This window comes from Ceratosolen solmsi, unplaced genomic scaffold, assembly GCF_000503995.2.
Source record: "Ceratosolen solmsi marchali unplaced genomic scaffold, CerSol_1.0 scaffold47, whole genome shotgun sequence".
Taxonomy (NCBI): Eukaryota; Metazoa; Arthropoda; class Insecta; order Hymenoptera; family Agaonidae; genus Ceratosolen; species Ceratosolen solmsi.
The window spans coordinates 8,019,005-8,039,150 of NW_011948419.1; the positions used below are offsets into that span (position 1 = coordinate 8,019,005).

The 20,146-nt window shown below is 23.0% G+C and overlaps 1 protein-coding gene across 3 annotated transcripts in view; it reads left to right on the forward strand.

The window, feature by feature from the left end:
* Positions 1–20,146, forward strand: part of LOC105360651 (fatty acyl-CoA reductase 1) — a 38,280-nt gene that overhangs the window by 2,284 nt on the left and 15,850 nt on the right. The gene's annotated exons all lie outside the window — the stretch shown is intronic.

The following is a 20,146-nucleotide window of genomic DNA, read 5'->3' on the forward strand; positions in this document are numbered from 1 at the left end:
TTAAGTTCTTTTTAAACATAATGTGTTTTTAGACTTCGAATTATTTTATTTAAAACTGTAGATTACGTTAATATTAAAAATTAAACATATTGATAAACAATATCTAAGCGTGCCAAAACAATGAATGTGAAAAGATATAACGTATCAATGTTGAGGCTGATTAAATTAAATCGATTATCAATCAATTATGTTTTACCAAATTATTAAAAACTTTTAATCAAATCATTAAATCTTCTAATTCAGATTTACGTATTTATATAACAATGTTTATTTTGAATTACATCTTAGTAAAATAATTGATATAACGTTGGTACACCTAGAAATTGTTTCAACATTTAAAATTATATAACTGCAGGTAATTGAATAATGTCTTTTAATTATAATATCTATAATTTGAATAATGTATTCTGAATAATAATTTGAATAATCTATAAATTGAATAATGCCTATAATGTCAATAAATTTAAACAATGTAATGAAATGTGTATTAAAACAAGGGTAATTGTCTTTTTTGTTCAATTAATTTAACGTACAAGAATATAAAGGAATGTATATGAAGAAAATGTGCTAAAATTATGAAAGAAATAGATGTATTTAGTATATTAAAGAGAGAAGTATAAAGAATGAAGAGAGAGTCAAACTCTTCTCAACGCCCGATAATATTGTTACGTCATCGATATTCAGCGTGGCCGCATACGAGTTGAAGTAAAAATGTTACGGATGAATAGGAATAACGGGATTTTGACTAATCGATCTTAGGATTTTTAGTACATTTACCTTCATTTTGCCTCATCAGGTATTTGACTATATGTATCATATTTGGTTCAATCAATTCCTCAATCCAATTAGAACATCGGTGTCAAAAATACACGCGAGAGGATTAAAGTGATAAAGGAGAAGAAATAGAAGAAACAAAGCAATAACAAGTTGATTATTAATAATATACTTTATATTTTTTTCATGTATGTATACTTTGGGGAAATACGGGAAAAAAGAAGAGTGAAAATAATATATTGTGATTTATAATGAATACTCTACAAATAAATCAAGGAAAGTAATAAATTCCATTATTTTAATATTTAAATCCAACAGAAACTTACATATAGATTATTATATATTCAAAATATTATCATAAAAATGTTAATTTGTTATATTCTTAATGTATACAATGCAAATGAAAAAGTGTCAATTTAAATATAATTCGATAAACTTTTCTAAGTAATACTATTTATTCATCTTCATACATATTACTCTTCTTTTATAACATATATGTACATAACATAAATTGCTCAATCTCAAAAGCCTGTAGCAATATTTAATATGCTGAACTGTAGAATTAATTGGATTAATTTTTCAGTGTAATATGCAAGTGAAACTTCAATATAAGTGTCCACCTAAATATCCAAAAAGTTGTATTTATTTAAAAAATTTTAATTATTTAAAAATTATCTTATAAATTTCACTTTCCTTTTACTTATTATGTTTTCGTGCTTATTAATTAGATTACTTTTATATGAAGAACTTTCTATTTTTTTATGAACTGTTCAGTTATTGTTTTAATAAATAAATAGATAATATTTCAAAAGTATTACCGTTAGGTAAATAAATAACTTTTGAGTGATAACCTCATTTCTCATAAGAATATTAATCGAATGATCGATCAGTTCATTATTCAGCTTCTAAGATGTTTAATTGCCTAGTTTTACTAACTGTAATCTTAATTATGTATACACATATTATCAACTGTATGTAATGAAGGATGTTAGATAATTTTGAAATTCTTGACTTTGTAAACGCATTTTAATTATTTTTAAGCACTGTAAATAACTCTAGCTCAATTACTCATGCATTATCCGTTAATTTCTTTTCTTTGCCTATCATTATGCCCATATGTTTGTCTTCAAATATTATATACATAAATCATAATTAAATACATAATATTTGTTTACGTCTATTACTCTCCCTTCTTCCTTTTTCTTTGCTATGCAACTTCTGAACCATCAGAAATTAAGTATTTATAAAGAGTGCCGTGAACTTGAATATGTTATTGCTATGTATTTCATCATATTTTAAATTTTTCATTATTTCTATTATACTGATTTAACAGATAATTTTTATTTTAATATTAAGTTAATCAAAAATATATTTATATAGATAGCTTCTATCAAAGTAGAAAATTAAAAGTACAACATAAATTGACATTTATTTTATGATGATAATTACAATAATAAACTTAATAGAATATAATTTTTATTCTTTTAATAAATGGAATATTAGATAAATAAAATAAAGTGAATTATTATTTGTTAGAATATGATAAAAATTACTGTATTAGAAAATATATTTGAGACAAATTATCGTGAAGTTTTTTAATGAATATAATTGTATGTTATAATCACAGACATAATTTAAATCACCTATTTTGCATTCATAAAACGTTGAAAAAATAAAAATAAATATTGAAATATTATACAATAAAGTATGAATAAAATTGAAACTTTTAGTAAACTTTTATTTTTTCAATACCAGCTGAAATTTGGATTGTTTCAAAATAAATATTTTATTATAATTATTAATTTTATACTGATTTTTATATATAACAAATCTACATGAGAATATAACCATTTATTATTCATTATAAGTTTTGGAATCATAAATGCATATATATTTAATATTTTGAATGCAAATTTAGACAAATTATAAATTCTATTAATTAATTTTTTAATTTTTTAGGTAATATAAATTTAGAATTAAGTTTTTTAGTAATTACATAGCTAGAACTTTGAGCAATCTATATCTATCTATATCTATATCTATATCTAGCAAAATATATCTGAGATGTTAAGTATGTTTTATCCTTTTTGTAGAAATTTTATATGATCAGCAAAACTATTAATCTAAAAATAATAAAATATATCCTATAATTTAGGAAATAATAAATAATTTATTAAAATTAGAAAAGGATTGGAACTAGTCATTGAATTAATTAATTATTAATTATGTAATATTCAAGAAGTTTTTTTTTCTTTTTGGTTGCATCACAAATTAATTGTGTAAAATATAATATATCTTAAATGTATCTACTAATTCAGACTACAAACTACCTACAAACTGAAGTTTGCCAAAAATAAATTTATTTCTAAATATTGAAGCAATTTTCCTTTTAATATGCAATGGTAAATATAGCACAATATCTTCTTTAATACTGTACATACCAATATAGAACTACTTTTAATATAATCATCGATGAAAATTTGCACTTAAATATTAAGTCGCAATTATTGAATATCAAATAGGTGTAAATAAATCATTATGCAGTAAATTAGAGTATTTAAAAATAAGTAAAACATTTCCATGCTACTATTGTCTAATTAATATTTTCTGAAAACGAACTTTAGATAGTTTGAATCATATACGATGGAAATTAATACTATTATAAATTCCAACATCTATAAATACAATTATAATTAAGAACATATAATTTATATTACTATTGAATCTCTATTCACTATTGAATCAATCGTTTTTCTTTTGAAATAAAAAAAATATTTAATAAAGTATTAGTAATAAATGCATTATTTTGTAAATATTATTCAATAATATAAATTCACTTACAATGTGAAATCAAAAGTTTAATGGATAAATCATAGTTTCTTTTAAATCGTAGAATATTAAAAAGAGTTAACTTCGTGATTTGACTTTTATATTTCTTCAATCAATAAATAATACTTTAAATTTGCGTAACTCATTTGATTTTAATATACATATAAACATTCGAGTTCATAAAAATTTAATCAACATGTTAAAAAAAAAAGGCGTTCGAAAATATATGAATTGTACTATATTTTTATTATAATGTAATAGTATATTATTTCATTATTAATTAGTTTATTACATTATTAATGTACAAAAATTATTATAAGACTATACGAAATTCAATGTCAGTTTACAATGAAAAAATTAATGATATTAATATCGGCTTTTAAAACGTTATTAAACTAACAAGTATTTTTGTTAGAACATAATAATTATAATTATTATATTTCTTAATATTTTATGAAATAAGGCTTTTAATTATTCTTAATCACTTAGCAAAAATTACTTAGCAGATTCTCTATTTAGCGTGATGTCAATGAACAGAACTTACATCATAATTTGATTTCTTTTTAATTTATTCGTTAGTGTATAATATGATTGTCGAATAATAGATATTAATAAAAATTATTGTTTCAAACAATGACTAATTTTATTTAAAGTTATATGTAAAAGCAGTAAAATCTCATTGATACTCAATAAAAAAAATTTTTTTAAAAATTGTATTAGTCAATATTCAAACAAATAATTATTAAGAATTTTTAAGATTATTTTTTTACAGAAACAAAAATTATGCAAATCTAAAAAAAAAATAATGCATTGTTTAAAATAAAAGATAATTATTGTTGTAGATTAAATGATTTGATAAGTGTTTTATAGAAGACATAGTATTTACAAATAGTAATGTTCTAATTTAAAGAATAATATTAGTGAAATTGATGTATAAATGTAATCAAATCAATACATTGTTCTAACAATGATTTATAATGATAGTGTTAAAAATGGAAATATAAAATTTTATATTACAAAGGTATAATTAAAAATATGCATATATAATGGTAAATTATGAACATTTTTATGGAACATGCATAATTTTACGCATTTGTATTAACTATTGTTATTGTTACTCCAAAAATTCAAAGAAATTTATGAGAAAAATTACAATTTTAAGTAAATCTAGAAATAATAAAAGCAATAAAGGTCATTAAATATAAAAAGGAAGATAACAAGGGTTATCAACTAAAACCATTGGATTAGTACAAAAAGAGACGTGTTCTGCGTCTCAGAAAATATTAAAGTAACAGTAGGAGAAACTCATTGAAGCTTTTATTTCAGCATGAGATCAATAAGAAATTTTCTTTTTGAACAACAGTTATATAAACGCATGAAAGTTCACTCCTTTTGCTGTGGACATAGCAGCAGCTGACATCTATAAATAAACACTTTTTTCCATATGTATTTCTGGTGCATTATAGAGCGAATCATTGGAAAATAATTCATATCATGATCTTTTACATTTTAATTGTTTCAAACAGTGGTACTTTACGATTTCTTCATTGTATGCATTCAAATGAAGGGTTCAGTATTATTCGTGATTTTCAAATGTCAAAAGCTGAATATAGTGGTATGCTAATTTTCATAAATTTATTAGTATTTTCTATTGAAAAATTACAAAATTCATAATTAGACGAAAAGACACAATACATAGCTTTTAATTAAATATCAATTAATTTTAACATTTAAAAACTTATTTTAATGAATGATAGAAATAATATTAGATTTTAGAAATAATATTTGTATTGTTTTTATTTATTAACAATTGTCTTAAAATGATTTCACATATATATATATATATTGTAATAAAATTCATATTTCAAGTGACATAAAAAAAATTTACAAGATTATTATTTTCAGTCATAAATTTAAGTTAGATTAAATATTGAAAAATATATAATTTCATAAATTCATGATAGATGAAAATAAATAATATCTAATATTATTTAAAAAATTTATCTATTGCACAGTTAGAAGAAAAGATTTATTCCTCAGTATGTAAATATGATTTAATATACATTGTTGGAAAAAATCAAACAGCATAAAAAATAATGTATCGATTATTTTTATATATTGCATAGCTAGCTACTATAATAATAACTATAATACTTATTCATTAATACTCCTATTTAATTCAGAAATATGTTATAAAACAGTGATATAATATAATCAACTCACTTCGATACTTTTTTTTAAATAATTTTAAAACTTATAATTTAAATCGTCGCAAAATATCTACTTAAATTTTTTCAATAAATGTTATACAAATGATTGATATTCTTTTATTAAAAATTTAAAATATTAGTAAATATTTCAATGTGATATGTTTGTTGCATAACATACATAACATTAATTTTCTTAACTACCTGATTAAAAATATAGTAATTTTATAATTTTATAGTTTCAATAAAATAATATATATTAAGTGATTTGTATTTTTGTTTCATATTAGAGGATTACAAATTTTATAAAGAATATATTATTTATAAGAATATATTTATAAGATTATATATTATTTATAAGAATATATAAGATTATATTCAATAATATATACATATATATAGGAATAACAAAAATGCTTAGAAATGAGGACATTGTCTTGGAAATTCAACATCATTCGTAAATTGGGCTACTATGATAATCTTGTACCCAAACACAGCCGCGTTGAAAACTCTATTCATTTTTTAATATACATTGAATATGAATAGTGAAAATCAAAGTGTGCGGAAAAAGCTCATGGAAAAAGATTACATTTGTATTGCATTGTACATCGATATTTGCTTCTCCTTCTCCTACTCTTCTCTCTCTCTCTCACTCTCTCTCTCTCTCTCTCAACTTGCTTAATGGCCAAGTGGTGGGGCTACATCCCATTAAACTGCTATAAGGGGATAGGATCGCGGCTCTCAATGTTTCAGTAGTGTTCTGGCACTCGTTGTACGCACTCTTCTATTATTATCGGTGGTTCGCGCCTATTTCTGCGATCAGTGCCACGCGGTATATCTCATTGGATTCTTCATAACTCGCTCTTATCGACTGGACCGCAACCACCAAACCGGCGCACACTGAATGTCAATTAACTAGTGCAAAGACTTTGTTTACTGACTCACTGCAAATTAGTGTCCTATTATCTTCATCTTCATTTATGGTGAGTATACAGATGTTTTCAAAACCTCGAATATTTTAGTATAATAAATATTCTGAATACTATCTAATGGATTTTAAGGCCAAACATTTAACAGCATTTTCATTATGTAATTAAATATGAATGTGTGAATTAATTTGAAGCTGAAAGACATATCCCAACACTAAGTGTTTCTTATTTGGAATTTAATAACTATTCTTTATAAAACATTTAGAGGTTTGTATCTCAGCTTCATTATTTCTTCATTTTCCGAACATTTTAGAGCCAATAGTTATTATTTATTATAAAAAAGAAAGTGACAAAGTGGTAATCCTATTTGTACGTATAACAAGATATTTCCACGATATTCTCTCTTCTGAAATCTTTCTACATTAGTTACGGATAATGTTGCTAATTATTTACAATGATACTATAATACTACATCATACAAGATAGCGGATTTACGTAATTGTTCTATTAGTTATTTTTTAAAAGAAGTAAAATTTTTGGCCACTAGTATCAGCCATAAGCTAAAATATATATTTATTATAATGATGAAAATAATATAAACTTTAGTTATTTATTAATATTTATCAAAGATAGTTGAGTTTGTAAACAATGTTTATATTACTAAACCAATATATTATTTTAATCCTTGTCTTTTATTTCATTAAAAAGCTTATTACATTATAATAATATTAGTTAATTATTAAACTTAATTTATTTTTAAATTTATGTTGTATATTCATTAATGTTTTATTCTAATAACAGACAGAATATTGTAAATATATAAATTATCATTTTCATAAACTTTCAACACACGTAAAGATATTAAATCAGAAAGAAAATGATTAACTTAATGTACACAACCTAATTTGAGCTAATACACAAGTATATGTTATTCTACAATCGCAGTCTTCATAAATAATTAATTAACTAATGAACAGGCATTTGATTAAACTTTCATATTTTAAAAGTATATAATAATTTTTAATAGTTTACAAGATTAAAAAAATTAAAAAATCGTTTATTTTCAATAAATAAATTCTCGAATCTATCTAAATTATTAATTATATCACTATATATAAATTAAATTTTGCAATTCAAAATTATAGATAAATATCAATTGAGAATAAATACAATATATTTTAATATAAAATAACACTGGAAATTTAAAGTGCTATGGCCTCCAGTTTTTTATAATTCGATACCGAAAAAATCAGCCTTATAATATAACTGTGTATTCCTTTTGTAGATATAACCTTATTTTCACGCTCATTTCTCGACTACATCTTTACTTCGTCATATATTGCTCTTATTCTTTCTGTCTCCCTCTCTCTTTTCTCTCACTCACACACTCCCTTTCTTTATCGACATAACTCACTCTCTCCCCATCTCTCGCTCTCTATCTGTACTCACTTATTTCTTTACTCTTTCATTCATTCTTCCACTTATTCTTATTCTGGTAGCACGCAACTCAAATACATCGTTACATTTGCTGCACTAACATTTTCACCCATAACAAACTGGATTTAATACCTACATTTGATGATCTTGTCATTTTAAGCGGAAAAGAAAGTCCTAATTTTTAAATTATTATTGAGTGTATATGATTTATATTATTAAATTGAGTGTTATGTTTATCACGACAATTATTATAACTCAATGTAGTGATACAAAAACATAGGCAACGCATTAAATTTTTTGTTAATATTCTCATAGATAAAATTATTCTTTATTTAATAGTAATACATTTATATTGAACGTTTATCATATTTTTCATATTCTTTTTTTCCAATTAAATATTTATTTATGCTCTTATAATAAAGAAATAGTTAACAAATATGTATTGATAGAAATCATGATTGACTTCTTATAACTGTTAAATATTCTATAGTTATATTACGATATTAATACTTTCTAAAACATTACAATAACTTCATGATATATTCGGGAAATATAAGAAATTGAATCTTCTTGAAATTGTAATTTTTAATAAGTATAAAAATAATATAAGCATATTATATTAATATTTATTGAAATGATTTTCGAGAATGAAAATTTACAATTACAACATTTATATTTTAGAGCTGTACTTATATTATTGAAATTAAAAACGCTTTATTTTTATTGAAATGTTAATTCATGCTTTAAATTTATATTTATTTTCTTAAAAATAGATTTATATAATTTTATTAATAATTTATTCAATAATTTATTTATTTAAGATAAATTTTTTACCAAAAACTTTATTGCTTATTAAAAAAATTAATATCTTAAATATAAAACTAATATATTAATGACATAATATATATCAATTTTAAGTAATAAATAAGTAAATTAAAGGTGTTCAAACATTATTTTTATTTGTGTGTTTTCCTTTTTTATCTTGCTTATTTTTTATCTATATTTATTTTATAAATTAGCCACATTATGAATATACGTACTTTTAAATAAAAAATATGAATTTAAGTCAAGTTCATTTTTATATAGAGAATTAAATAACTATCTTATATAGAGAATTAAAGTATATTAATACAACATTTATATTTTAGAGGTGTAGAATAATAGAATAAATAAATGTAATTGATACTTTTTACTGTTTTTTTAAATTCATTCTCATATTATTTGTCAAGTTTCTGAAAAATAACGTTCACGAAATTATATTTACCAATGTGATAAAGAATTATTTTTAATATTTTTAGTTGATAAGTTTCAAAAATTACTTTCATTAATAAATATCTATAATTATAACAATTTTTACATGTATATCTGAAATAAAAGTCAAATATATTATCAAAGCTTATGACAATGACTGTCGTCAACAAAACCCGAAACTTACAAATCGTTATTCGATGAAATCGAATAAAATTAATGGTTATAGAATTTTAAACTATATATAAAACAAATTATGAAAATAAACATAAATTAAATACAGCTATTTATATTGATTAGTATTCAGATGTCATTGAACGGTCTTTCTTTTTTAAATTTTTTCGGTTATGCTAAAATATTTCGGCCTTCTATTCATTTAATGTATTTTAAATCATAAGTATGAACATCGGCGCTAATTTTCATGATACTCCAAATGCTCTATAAATTCAGTTGAATAATTGGTGAAACTACTTTAAGACACGTGATTCAAAACTTTTATATTAGACTTTTGAGAGTCAAAAGATATTTAACTTAAGTATTAACGTTCGTGGTATAACAAATTAAACTCTACAAAAGCTTTGAAATTAATCAGCACAGGCAAGAGATGTAAGGATTGTTCTTTTATAAAATTTTTTCATTCTATGGAGATATACAGAATACGAGGAATAATAATAATAATGGGAAGTAATGTTTGTGCCTTCTTTACCATCTCCTTAACGAAAATATGACTCCAGCTGAAATCCAGAGTAAATCTCCATCCTTTATACACCACAATAGGATAGTAGCGACAATTGTGCAGCACCATCGACATTGTCATGTCTATAGCATATTTTGTTCCTTTCTCATTTTTTATTCTTCCACATTGTCGACCGATCAAAGTAGAGCGTGACACTATTTCTCGGTCACCGTCTCCGTTTTTTATACTTTCGCTCACGCTAAGAAATCACTATACATGCTCACAAGAAACTTTTAATACATAGCCATTGTATTCGAAACATTCACACCTCCTTCTCTACTTCCATCTAAATACTAAATGGAAAAGGGCATTTCTACGCTTGTCTTTTTCATCCTCTTTATTTGATGTAATACTGCTCAAGTTTACGACGTATTACCTGAGTAATCCAATGGAGTTGGTAGAATATTATATAACGGGTTAAAAACAGAATTTAAATCAGTTTAAAGCTTTTCTTGAAATTATATTTGGATGTACACATGAATGATTTGAAAATTAGAAAATTTGAGACCATTTACATAAATGATTGCATTCTAATATCATTATAATAATCATTAATAGTTATAATTTATATCTTTGTAAATAATATTATTAATGTAATTGATAATTTTTGTCACGACTATTTACCAAAATCAAATTTTAAATAGATAAAATAATAGATTTTAATATCATCCTTTTATTAGAAATAAACTTTTTATGCAGAGTTAGAATTATAAATCAATTACTATGATTTTAATGTTTATCAAGTTTTCAAAGTATTTTAATCTCATTTCAATGCACAAGTGAATGTTAAAAATTTGTATACAAATAGATTTATTTTAAAAGTTAGCATGTAGATAGAATTAAGATTTGTTTAATTTAAAAAAGACTTATTGCACATTAAACTTAATATGAACTCATATATTTGAATGCTAAATAGCTAATAAAAACTAAAAAATAAAATACATTAAAGTAATAACGATAATTTTATTTTTCTAAATTTTAGATATTAATATCTTTTATTTTACAAGTACTTTCTTTTATTTTCAGGATCATATTTAAGTATAGAAAAATATAGTAATAGGCAATTAGGATGTGCGATATGCATATCAATAAAATATATATATAATATCAAACATAGTAAGCTATTTTATACACTTGGATTATGGATATTGAAACCTATCATGTATCACGCTGAAAATTTTTTAATAATGAGAACGTACGAAACGTTAAATGAAAAATGCAGCTACCATAATTCAATTAAATTAAAACTTCGTAGTAAAGCAATATTAAGCTTTATTGATGACTTCTTCTGCTAATAAAACATAGAGCGGAAAGCTCGTTTAAGAAAATTATTAATCAAAGTCTTGAAACACCGAAATCCCTTTGGCCCTGCTCACCTTCACCTGGTGAACAAAACCGAGGAGCAGGGCTCACCTTTACTCTCTTTCCTCTGGGCGTCTTTCGCATGCTCCAGTAGTGCTTGACATACTTACCCGTAAGGAATGTTGACCTGGCTATACCTTTGCGCTTTACATACAAACTGCCGGTAGTCGACAGGTTCATCCGTCCTAACCGCAGATACGAATTTTTACGTCTTGATATTTTCGTATGCAATTAGTATCAACGATGAATTTATAGATTTATCTTGACCAACCTCAATATCAAATTACTATATAGCTCTGTTTTTTATTACCCAACAATAATTACAAATATTACTTTCTGTTCCTTGACTTTTGTTACTCCGATAATGCAGGGGTTTGAAAATTCACCACTTTAATATATCTATTGATTAAACAATGATTATAGTATATTAATTTATGCATAATAAATACTCTTTATATTTATATACAAATTTTATAGTCTATAAGTCTCAAACCACTTCACTCACTTTTCAAATCATTTATTTTAGCAAAAACAAAAGCTCTCCAACGGTTCATTTTCATTTATATTTAATTTATATTTTTATATTTAGATTTATCCTATGGAAGGGAAAGAATGTACAATGACATTATATTATAATCTAAAAAAATATTTTTCCATTTTTAACCCTATTTTAGATTTTTAAATAGCGAATTGTAAATTCGAAACTACAAAATTTTAACAATAATTAATAAGTACAATAATTTAATTAAATTAATAAATATGAATATTTTACAATTATGTATATAAAAGAAAATATCATAATTTTAAAGACAACTTGAACTTATTTCTACGAGCTTTCATAGTCATGGACAAAATATATAAATATACACAAATATTTTCTATATGAAAGGTTAAAAGTTTTCTTCATAACAATGTTTATTTCGAGATAAAAATGACCAAACGTTCATAAAATTCAATTTGAAACATTTGTAAATAATTCATTTATTATTTATTTCTATCGAAAACAAATAAGTAAAATTATAAAAAAAATTATTAATGAATCATAAAAAGTATTAAAACTAAAATTTTATAATGTACATACCAAATAATATTTAATCCAAATTAATTTAATTCATATAATTTTTCAACATTATTTTCGACAAAACTGTTCATTTATTTTTAGACTGGTAATAATTTTTATTTTTAATTCAAAGCTTTCGTGTTATTTATTAAAATACAAATTCTTTTCATTTTTTATATTATTTTATTATTTATATATATATATATATATATAGAGGTAACAAAAAGTAGCATTTAAAAGTAAGAGAGCGCTGGTTATGTACCGTTAGAAGTGACAGAATATGGCAACAGCTCGATGTCATAGTTATCGGTGAGTGCGAATCTGAGCGCAATTTTCGGGCTACATCTATGGTTTTTATTGCGACAAGAGACAAAAAAAAGTATCTATATTTATAAAAGGAAGTGACAAAGAGAGAAAGAGAAAGAGAAATAACAAGAAGAAATCAAAATATTGTAATATAATGTGTGTTTAACATATACATACATATATGTATATACCTATACATATATGTGCATGCACTATACTGCACAATATAATAAAATCGTATACTTACTTAAGTACAACAGTTGTTAATTTGTCTCTGAATCTTTTTGAGAAAAAATATTAAATTAATGAAATTACTATATCGAATATAATTATTAAAATTTTATATATTTTCATAATACTATTTAGTGGCACATTATTTTAAATTTTAAATAAAAAAAGGAAAAACCTAAAGGAAAAATTATTAATAATACTGGTTATTATTACATAAATTCTAGATTTTATTTTATAACCCATTATTACACATACAAAAATGTTTATTTTAACTTCATTTATTATTAACAAAAAAAATTAATACTTCCAGTTATAACTAAAATATTGATATTTTTTAATGTAATAGAAAAAATATAGTGATTATTTCATCCAATTGAACAAACGCATTTCTTTCGTATAATGTTTTTTAAATAATAAGATAACTTTTTTAATGAAATTATAGATTATTTACACACTATTATGTAGTAAAAAATAAGGTATTAAATTTAATATATCATAAATGAAAATAATAATCAAGCAAAATTTTAATATCTATTTCCCTTTCTTATATAACATGAAAGCCGACAAAATTTAAAATACAAGAAATGATCTGTTGGTTTCTAAAATATTTCTTTTTTAAATTTTAAGGTTTTAATGAATAATTATAGTATAAAAATAATTGTAAAAATTATTATGAAAGATAATTTTTTATATGTATTTATTAAAAATATTTTTAATATTAATTGTTTTTCTTTAAATTCTCACAGTTAAAAATTGTTGAGTAAAATTGTTAAGTTTAAGCAGAAAAGTATATTACCATCACTGTGCAGAATACCAGTAAATAAGACCATTTGATGATATTTTTATTCTTCTACATAACTTTTTTTGATATATGAAGAACATCTCTTTATAAAGATATTATTTCTGTAAATAACTAATCAATTATTTCGTGCATATCATTGAATTATTCTTTATATAAACAATTATTAATTTAATACAAAACGATAATGAAAACATACAAATATATTATTCATTTTTATTTAGAAACTATTTTTATAACTAAAATCGGTAGTTTAATAAAGTAATTACAGAACTTAAAATATATAAAATTTAATTTATAATAAACAATAAAAATATGTTTATTCTAGCTAAATTATAACGTGAAGTGACTAGTGTGCAACTCATCATTCAGATGAATTTATTTTATCCAATAGATATCTACTTAATAGGCTCGTATTGTACAATGCAAAAATAATATGGGTTCCGTATGTTAAACTGTAAATTGGTAGAAATTGTCTAATATAATATTAATAATATTATTGCCGGTTAGTATTGACCAAAATATTTTCATCGCAATTGCGTCCTTTAATTTTGGGCGTATTAATGCCTAAACACAAATCCACCTAATGCAAATATATATACCTTAATCTAAATACAAAGTTTTCAAAACTATCAAAGTAGTTCAGTGTGGAATATAATTTCAAACTGACATATGAATAATTTCTGAATTTATCATTGGAATAATGCCTAAAACGATAAGAACTCGTTCTATCGAGAGTCATAGAAACAGTAACCACAGTCTTTCTTACATCATGTAAATGTATGATTAGGTTATGAAATTAAGTATTACTTAATTTTTCATATAATTTCAATTGATTACTAAAATTCGGTATTTATAAAATAAAATTTTACTTAAATACTATTACATTTATTATATTAATTCATCAAACTAACATATATATAATAAAAAATGAAGTATTATTCATAAAACTAATTAGGAAGATAAAATATTACATGTAAATATATTAATGTATGTAATATATAAAAAGTATTAACTTATATTATTCGATTATTAATATTAATACGTAAAAGAATTAAAGATTTATTTTATTTTATTTTTATTTTATAAAATTTTATAAATTTTTTCAACAACATACATCTAGCATCCAAGTGTAATTATGTTTCATGTTAATGTGTGTCTGTTCATTCGTAAAATCCTGGTTAAGCTGCTGTTACTTTCAATAACATGTTATTAATCTGATGACATTCTTTCTCTTTTAGTTATTAGTTTTTCTTCTGGAACAAAGGAATTATTCCATATTAAACACTCGTTTTAATTTTTTTTTGTAAATACTTTATTAACAAAATTATTATTATACTAAACATATATAATTTGAAATAAAGGAAATGTTTAAAATAAATGAAAATATATTTTTACTTGAATAATACTATGAAAAATGAATTCAAAAATATAACTCGAAAATAATAACGATTATTATCTGTTTCACAACATTTATTTATGGTGAACTACTTATATTTAAATACGTTTTATTAACAGCATGATTCTTTTTAACTAGAAAACTTTTTAAACTAAAAAAAGCGTATTTATATAAATATAAAAATAAAAGAAATACAAAATAGTAGAATATTATCAACGATATAGATATAGATATTTATCAAAGTTAGGAACAACCAATTTTTATTGTTATGTATATTAAATTTTATATAATCCAAAATAATTATGAATCATTTCTCTTATTTTATCAATGTAATTATTAATTTCTTTTTATGCATAACCATAATATAAAATATAAATATATCCATGCATAAATAATACATTTAACATACGTACTAGATGACTAAAATCATGTATAAAATCTATTTTCTTGACTTGTATCAATAATGGATAAAAATTTTCTTTAATGTGCCCTGTTTTTCATAATTTTATTGAGTCTCGAAAATTCAAATTAAAATTAAATAGAAAGAGAGATTATGAATGAAATTTGTTAGCAGTTAATTAAATAATACACTATCGTACCTATGTACGAAATTTAATTGGCACTCAACGAATTACTTAGAAGCGAATTATCTAACCACAATTGAAATCACCACATGATTGTCGAATAAAAAATAATAAATAGATTAAAATAATTTATTAAAAATGCGCCAATAATTGAATATATTATGTTGTACAAATAGAAAAATGAAAAGAAATACATTATAAAGGTTATATTCATTCAATTGTATTATATATAAATACTATAATAATATAGAAATTTCGAATTTGTGTGAATGATATAAATAGAGGATGTTTTAATATAATAATATAAAAAAGGACAATTTATAATAATTATTTAGGATTAAAAGTCATAAAGAATCCTATCTTCGGAGAAATAAAGAATTTTTAATTTTCAAGAAGAACTTAGTACAAAAAGTTACTAATTATAAAAAGTTCTTTTCAATTATTAATAAGATATTCAATTTTAATTTTATATCTTTTTACATGTGAAATTGATATCATGATTATCTAAAAACAGATAAGCACAATCTATTGGTAATATAATACATACATAATATCTAATATAGTAGTCGAATTGTGTGATACGACTTAAATATTATGAAAGGTGTAATTGTGTATTCGCTTGTTTGTGTTTGAGAGCATTTTGTAACATTTGTCGTTAGTCTCGGCGTTAATATGAAGCCAAAGGTTTTTACTTATATTAGGGGCTATTTTTAAATTAAACTATTATTGTGACAAATAGTCGATAATAATTTCTAGTACGCATAATATCTTGAATTAAAAATTAACTTAATTATTTTATTTGAAATGAATTTACATTAAGTATACTACAGGAATGTTCAATATAAAAAAAAATGGATATTTTATATTTATAGATTAAAGTAAATTTAAGTAACAGCTATAGCTTTAAATTTATTTTTTCATATTTTTTTCAATTAGAGAAAAAATTTTTCATATTAAAGAAAGTATTATAGTATTTGAAGTATTGTTTTTAACAGTACTTTCTAAAAAATATATGATTATTGGTACTAGTATGGTGTGCGTTTAAACTTTCTGCACTAACATAAAATAAAGAACATTCCTAGATGAAGCTGTCCGTGAAATTATGCAAAATATCATAGGTTGATCATGTACTTTTCATTGGGCATAAGTGGCGACGAAAAACTTTTTGGGCGCATTCATCGTTACCCCTGCCGCTCAATGTGGAATCTCAGGCTGTAGGAAGAGGAGAGGAGCGTCAACGGCCGTTCACGACATACTTCGAGGTTATCAGCACAGATTCGCAAAAGGCCGCGCGTAAGCAGCTCTCGCATTTCCATATTGATGCGTGACCTGTGCCTACTATATTGGCCCTGGTCACGACTTTCTCCGTCCCGTCGACAAGGACCAAGGATGTCGAAAAAGAAAGTTCGAGATCTGGAGCACAGCCTCGAAGAAATATTTCCACTTTTTTCCCTCTATACACCTAGCAACATTCGGCAGCAGAGCGCTAATGGCACTTTATTAAAATAATGATAATCCCTTTTAAACTCAACATTTAGGAATTAAATGTACGTTCAACCTAAGGAAAGCTGCAATTTTTTAAGTTAATATACGCCGTTTTACAGACTAGAACTCAATTATAATCAATGGAATGAAATTAATTAATTACTTATTTATGCTAAATTTGCTATAAATAACCGTAAATGTATATAAGTATATTTGATATTAAAATTAACAATTATTAATTATCGAAGAATTAAATTCTTTTAATACTTTCCCGTTTGCTCGTCGACGATTTCTTTTATCGGGGTGAAAAATCATAGCACTAGCGTAGCATTGAACTTCGAATGTCGACACAATTGGATAAAACAGACTTTTTATGTGCTCAGAGTAAATGAAAGGTATTTACTCAAGTAGTGCAGCTGCGGAAGAGCCTCATTACATACGCAAAGTAGTGACAATTGAGTCCATGTTGCATTTATAAATTAACACTGAAAAAACGTGAAACCAATTATTTTAGTTATTCTGGGACTACATTTCGCTCCAGTAATGTTTTATTCTTTATTAAAGAGTCTCAGTTTCACTTCAGCAGGTTTCGCAACATATTTTTAAATTGTTGTTTTGATTATATATTGATATATGATATATTATAATTTATATATATAATTTTCATAAGTACTATTTCAAAAAGAACACTAAAGGAAAAGCTTACTTGAATCGATTTCTTCTGCCAAATATATTTACTAATAAATTAATCTTATATGTACTATACGAACAAGGAAAATTAATTATAAATTTCTGAAGCTTGCTACGCATATAAATAAATTCTACTGAAAATACTATAATTAACTTATGAAGTATTAATTATTGTATTTAATTAATAGTTCAAAAAAATCAATTACTATTTTCACTTTTTATAGTTATTCGATTCTAAGCATTAAATATTATTATCTGGATGAAATAATTACGATATAAAAAGGATATAAAATGATATAAAAATGTTTATAAATATATTACATTTATTACCTAAATTTTTTAACAAACAACAGTATCGATTCTTCATATAAACTTTTTTTCTTAAAATATATATGATATAATTAATTATTAAATCTAAATAATCAAGATTGTAACTAATCGTGCTATTGAAGTGGCAATTCTTGAGCCACATAAAATATCACAAAATACTTTATTTTTACAACTGTGAAATATTGGAAAAAGCTATTGAATATCAGTTTTTAGCATTTCTCATGATTTCTTAGCAAAGTAATTTATTTATATTTAGTAGTATAGTAATTTATGAGTCATGTTAGTTATCACATACAATGAATTTCATTACTGTGGCAAATTGTATTTAGGAATATTTTTGAATGGATTGTCAGAAGTGCATACAAATATATATAGTTAAAATTACGTATTTTTATTTAATAAGTAATCGACCAAGCATAAATCAATTTCTGAACAATCCAAAAGCGATGATTGATTAAAGGAACTGCAAAATTACATGAATACTCAAGATAAATTGTTAAATTTTGAAATTCATATGAAAGCGGCTTCATTCCTTACTATTTAATAAATTAATTTTAAAATGATAGCGAATTAGTAAAATTAATGTTTTCAAACATACCGCATATAAATAAATGAAATTATAGTAACAGCTTGCTTTGACAACACGCGTAAAAAACTCATCCCTATTGTTAAATAAAAATGATTTGTCATAATATCACACATGTGAAATCTTGGTTATGTTTTGGATCTACTGAAAAAAAAGCTTAAATTCTATAATTCTTACATCTATCTTATAATTCTTAATCTGTTCAACGTATAACTGATATACGAATCATATTAAACATATACATATAATTAATTGAGCATTTTTACCACAATTGGTCGATGTATTCAAGTTTTTGAGCTGCTTTAAAAGCCTTGTGCTTTCGCGCTTAAGCATTTTTTAAATTTTATTTAATTGTTAACTTCAGTTCTTCGATTTAACTCCAGTTTTGAAGAAAAATTTTTTTTTTAAATAATATTTAAAAAAAGCTATTAACTAATGATGAAATAAACACATATTTGAACAATCATATGGATTTTTTTGTTCTATGTATACAATTTGGAATTAATACTTATTTAATTGAATAATATCTATGTTAAAAAGTTATTCTAATAACTTTGATGCTAGGCAAATTATGATATTAGTTTTTTTTATTTAAATCGCAGTTCAATCATAAATTTGTTTATAACAATTTATATTACTTCTTATAATTGGTAACATTTACTATAATCTGTTTATTATTTCTTTTTTTCTTATTCTTATCTTTAATTATAAGTTTTATTTCTTATTTTTAATTAAAAAAAATTTCAAACTAAATCATTTTTGTACAAAATATTTATTATAGATTAGTAAGAAATGTATATGTAAAAGTAATTTACAAAATATATAGTTATAAATAAGAAATAATTTTGTTTTTTTATACTATATAAATAGTTGTTGTTTAAATTTATTCACAAAAATATACAAGAATGTAGACTGATGAATAACCATTTACTATAATGTTTAAAATTGTATTGTAAGCAAGTCTTGTTAATTGTGATTGCTTTCTATTAAGCTTAAAAATGTATATATTTTGTAGTTACAAAAAAAAGTTTTAAGTATACATTAAAATAATAAATGAACTTTTGCTAACAAAATCAAGATAATAGATGATTGTTCTTATTTACATTATAAAGAACAACCAACTTACAAATGATGTTGATGTTGATATCAAATAT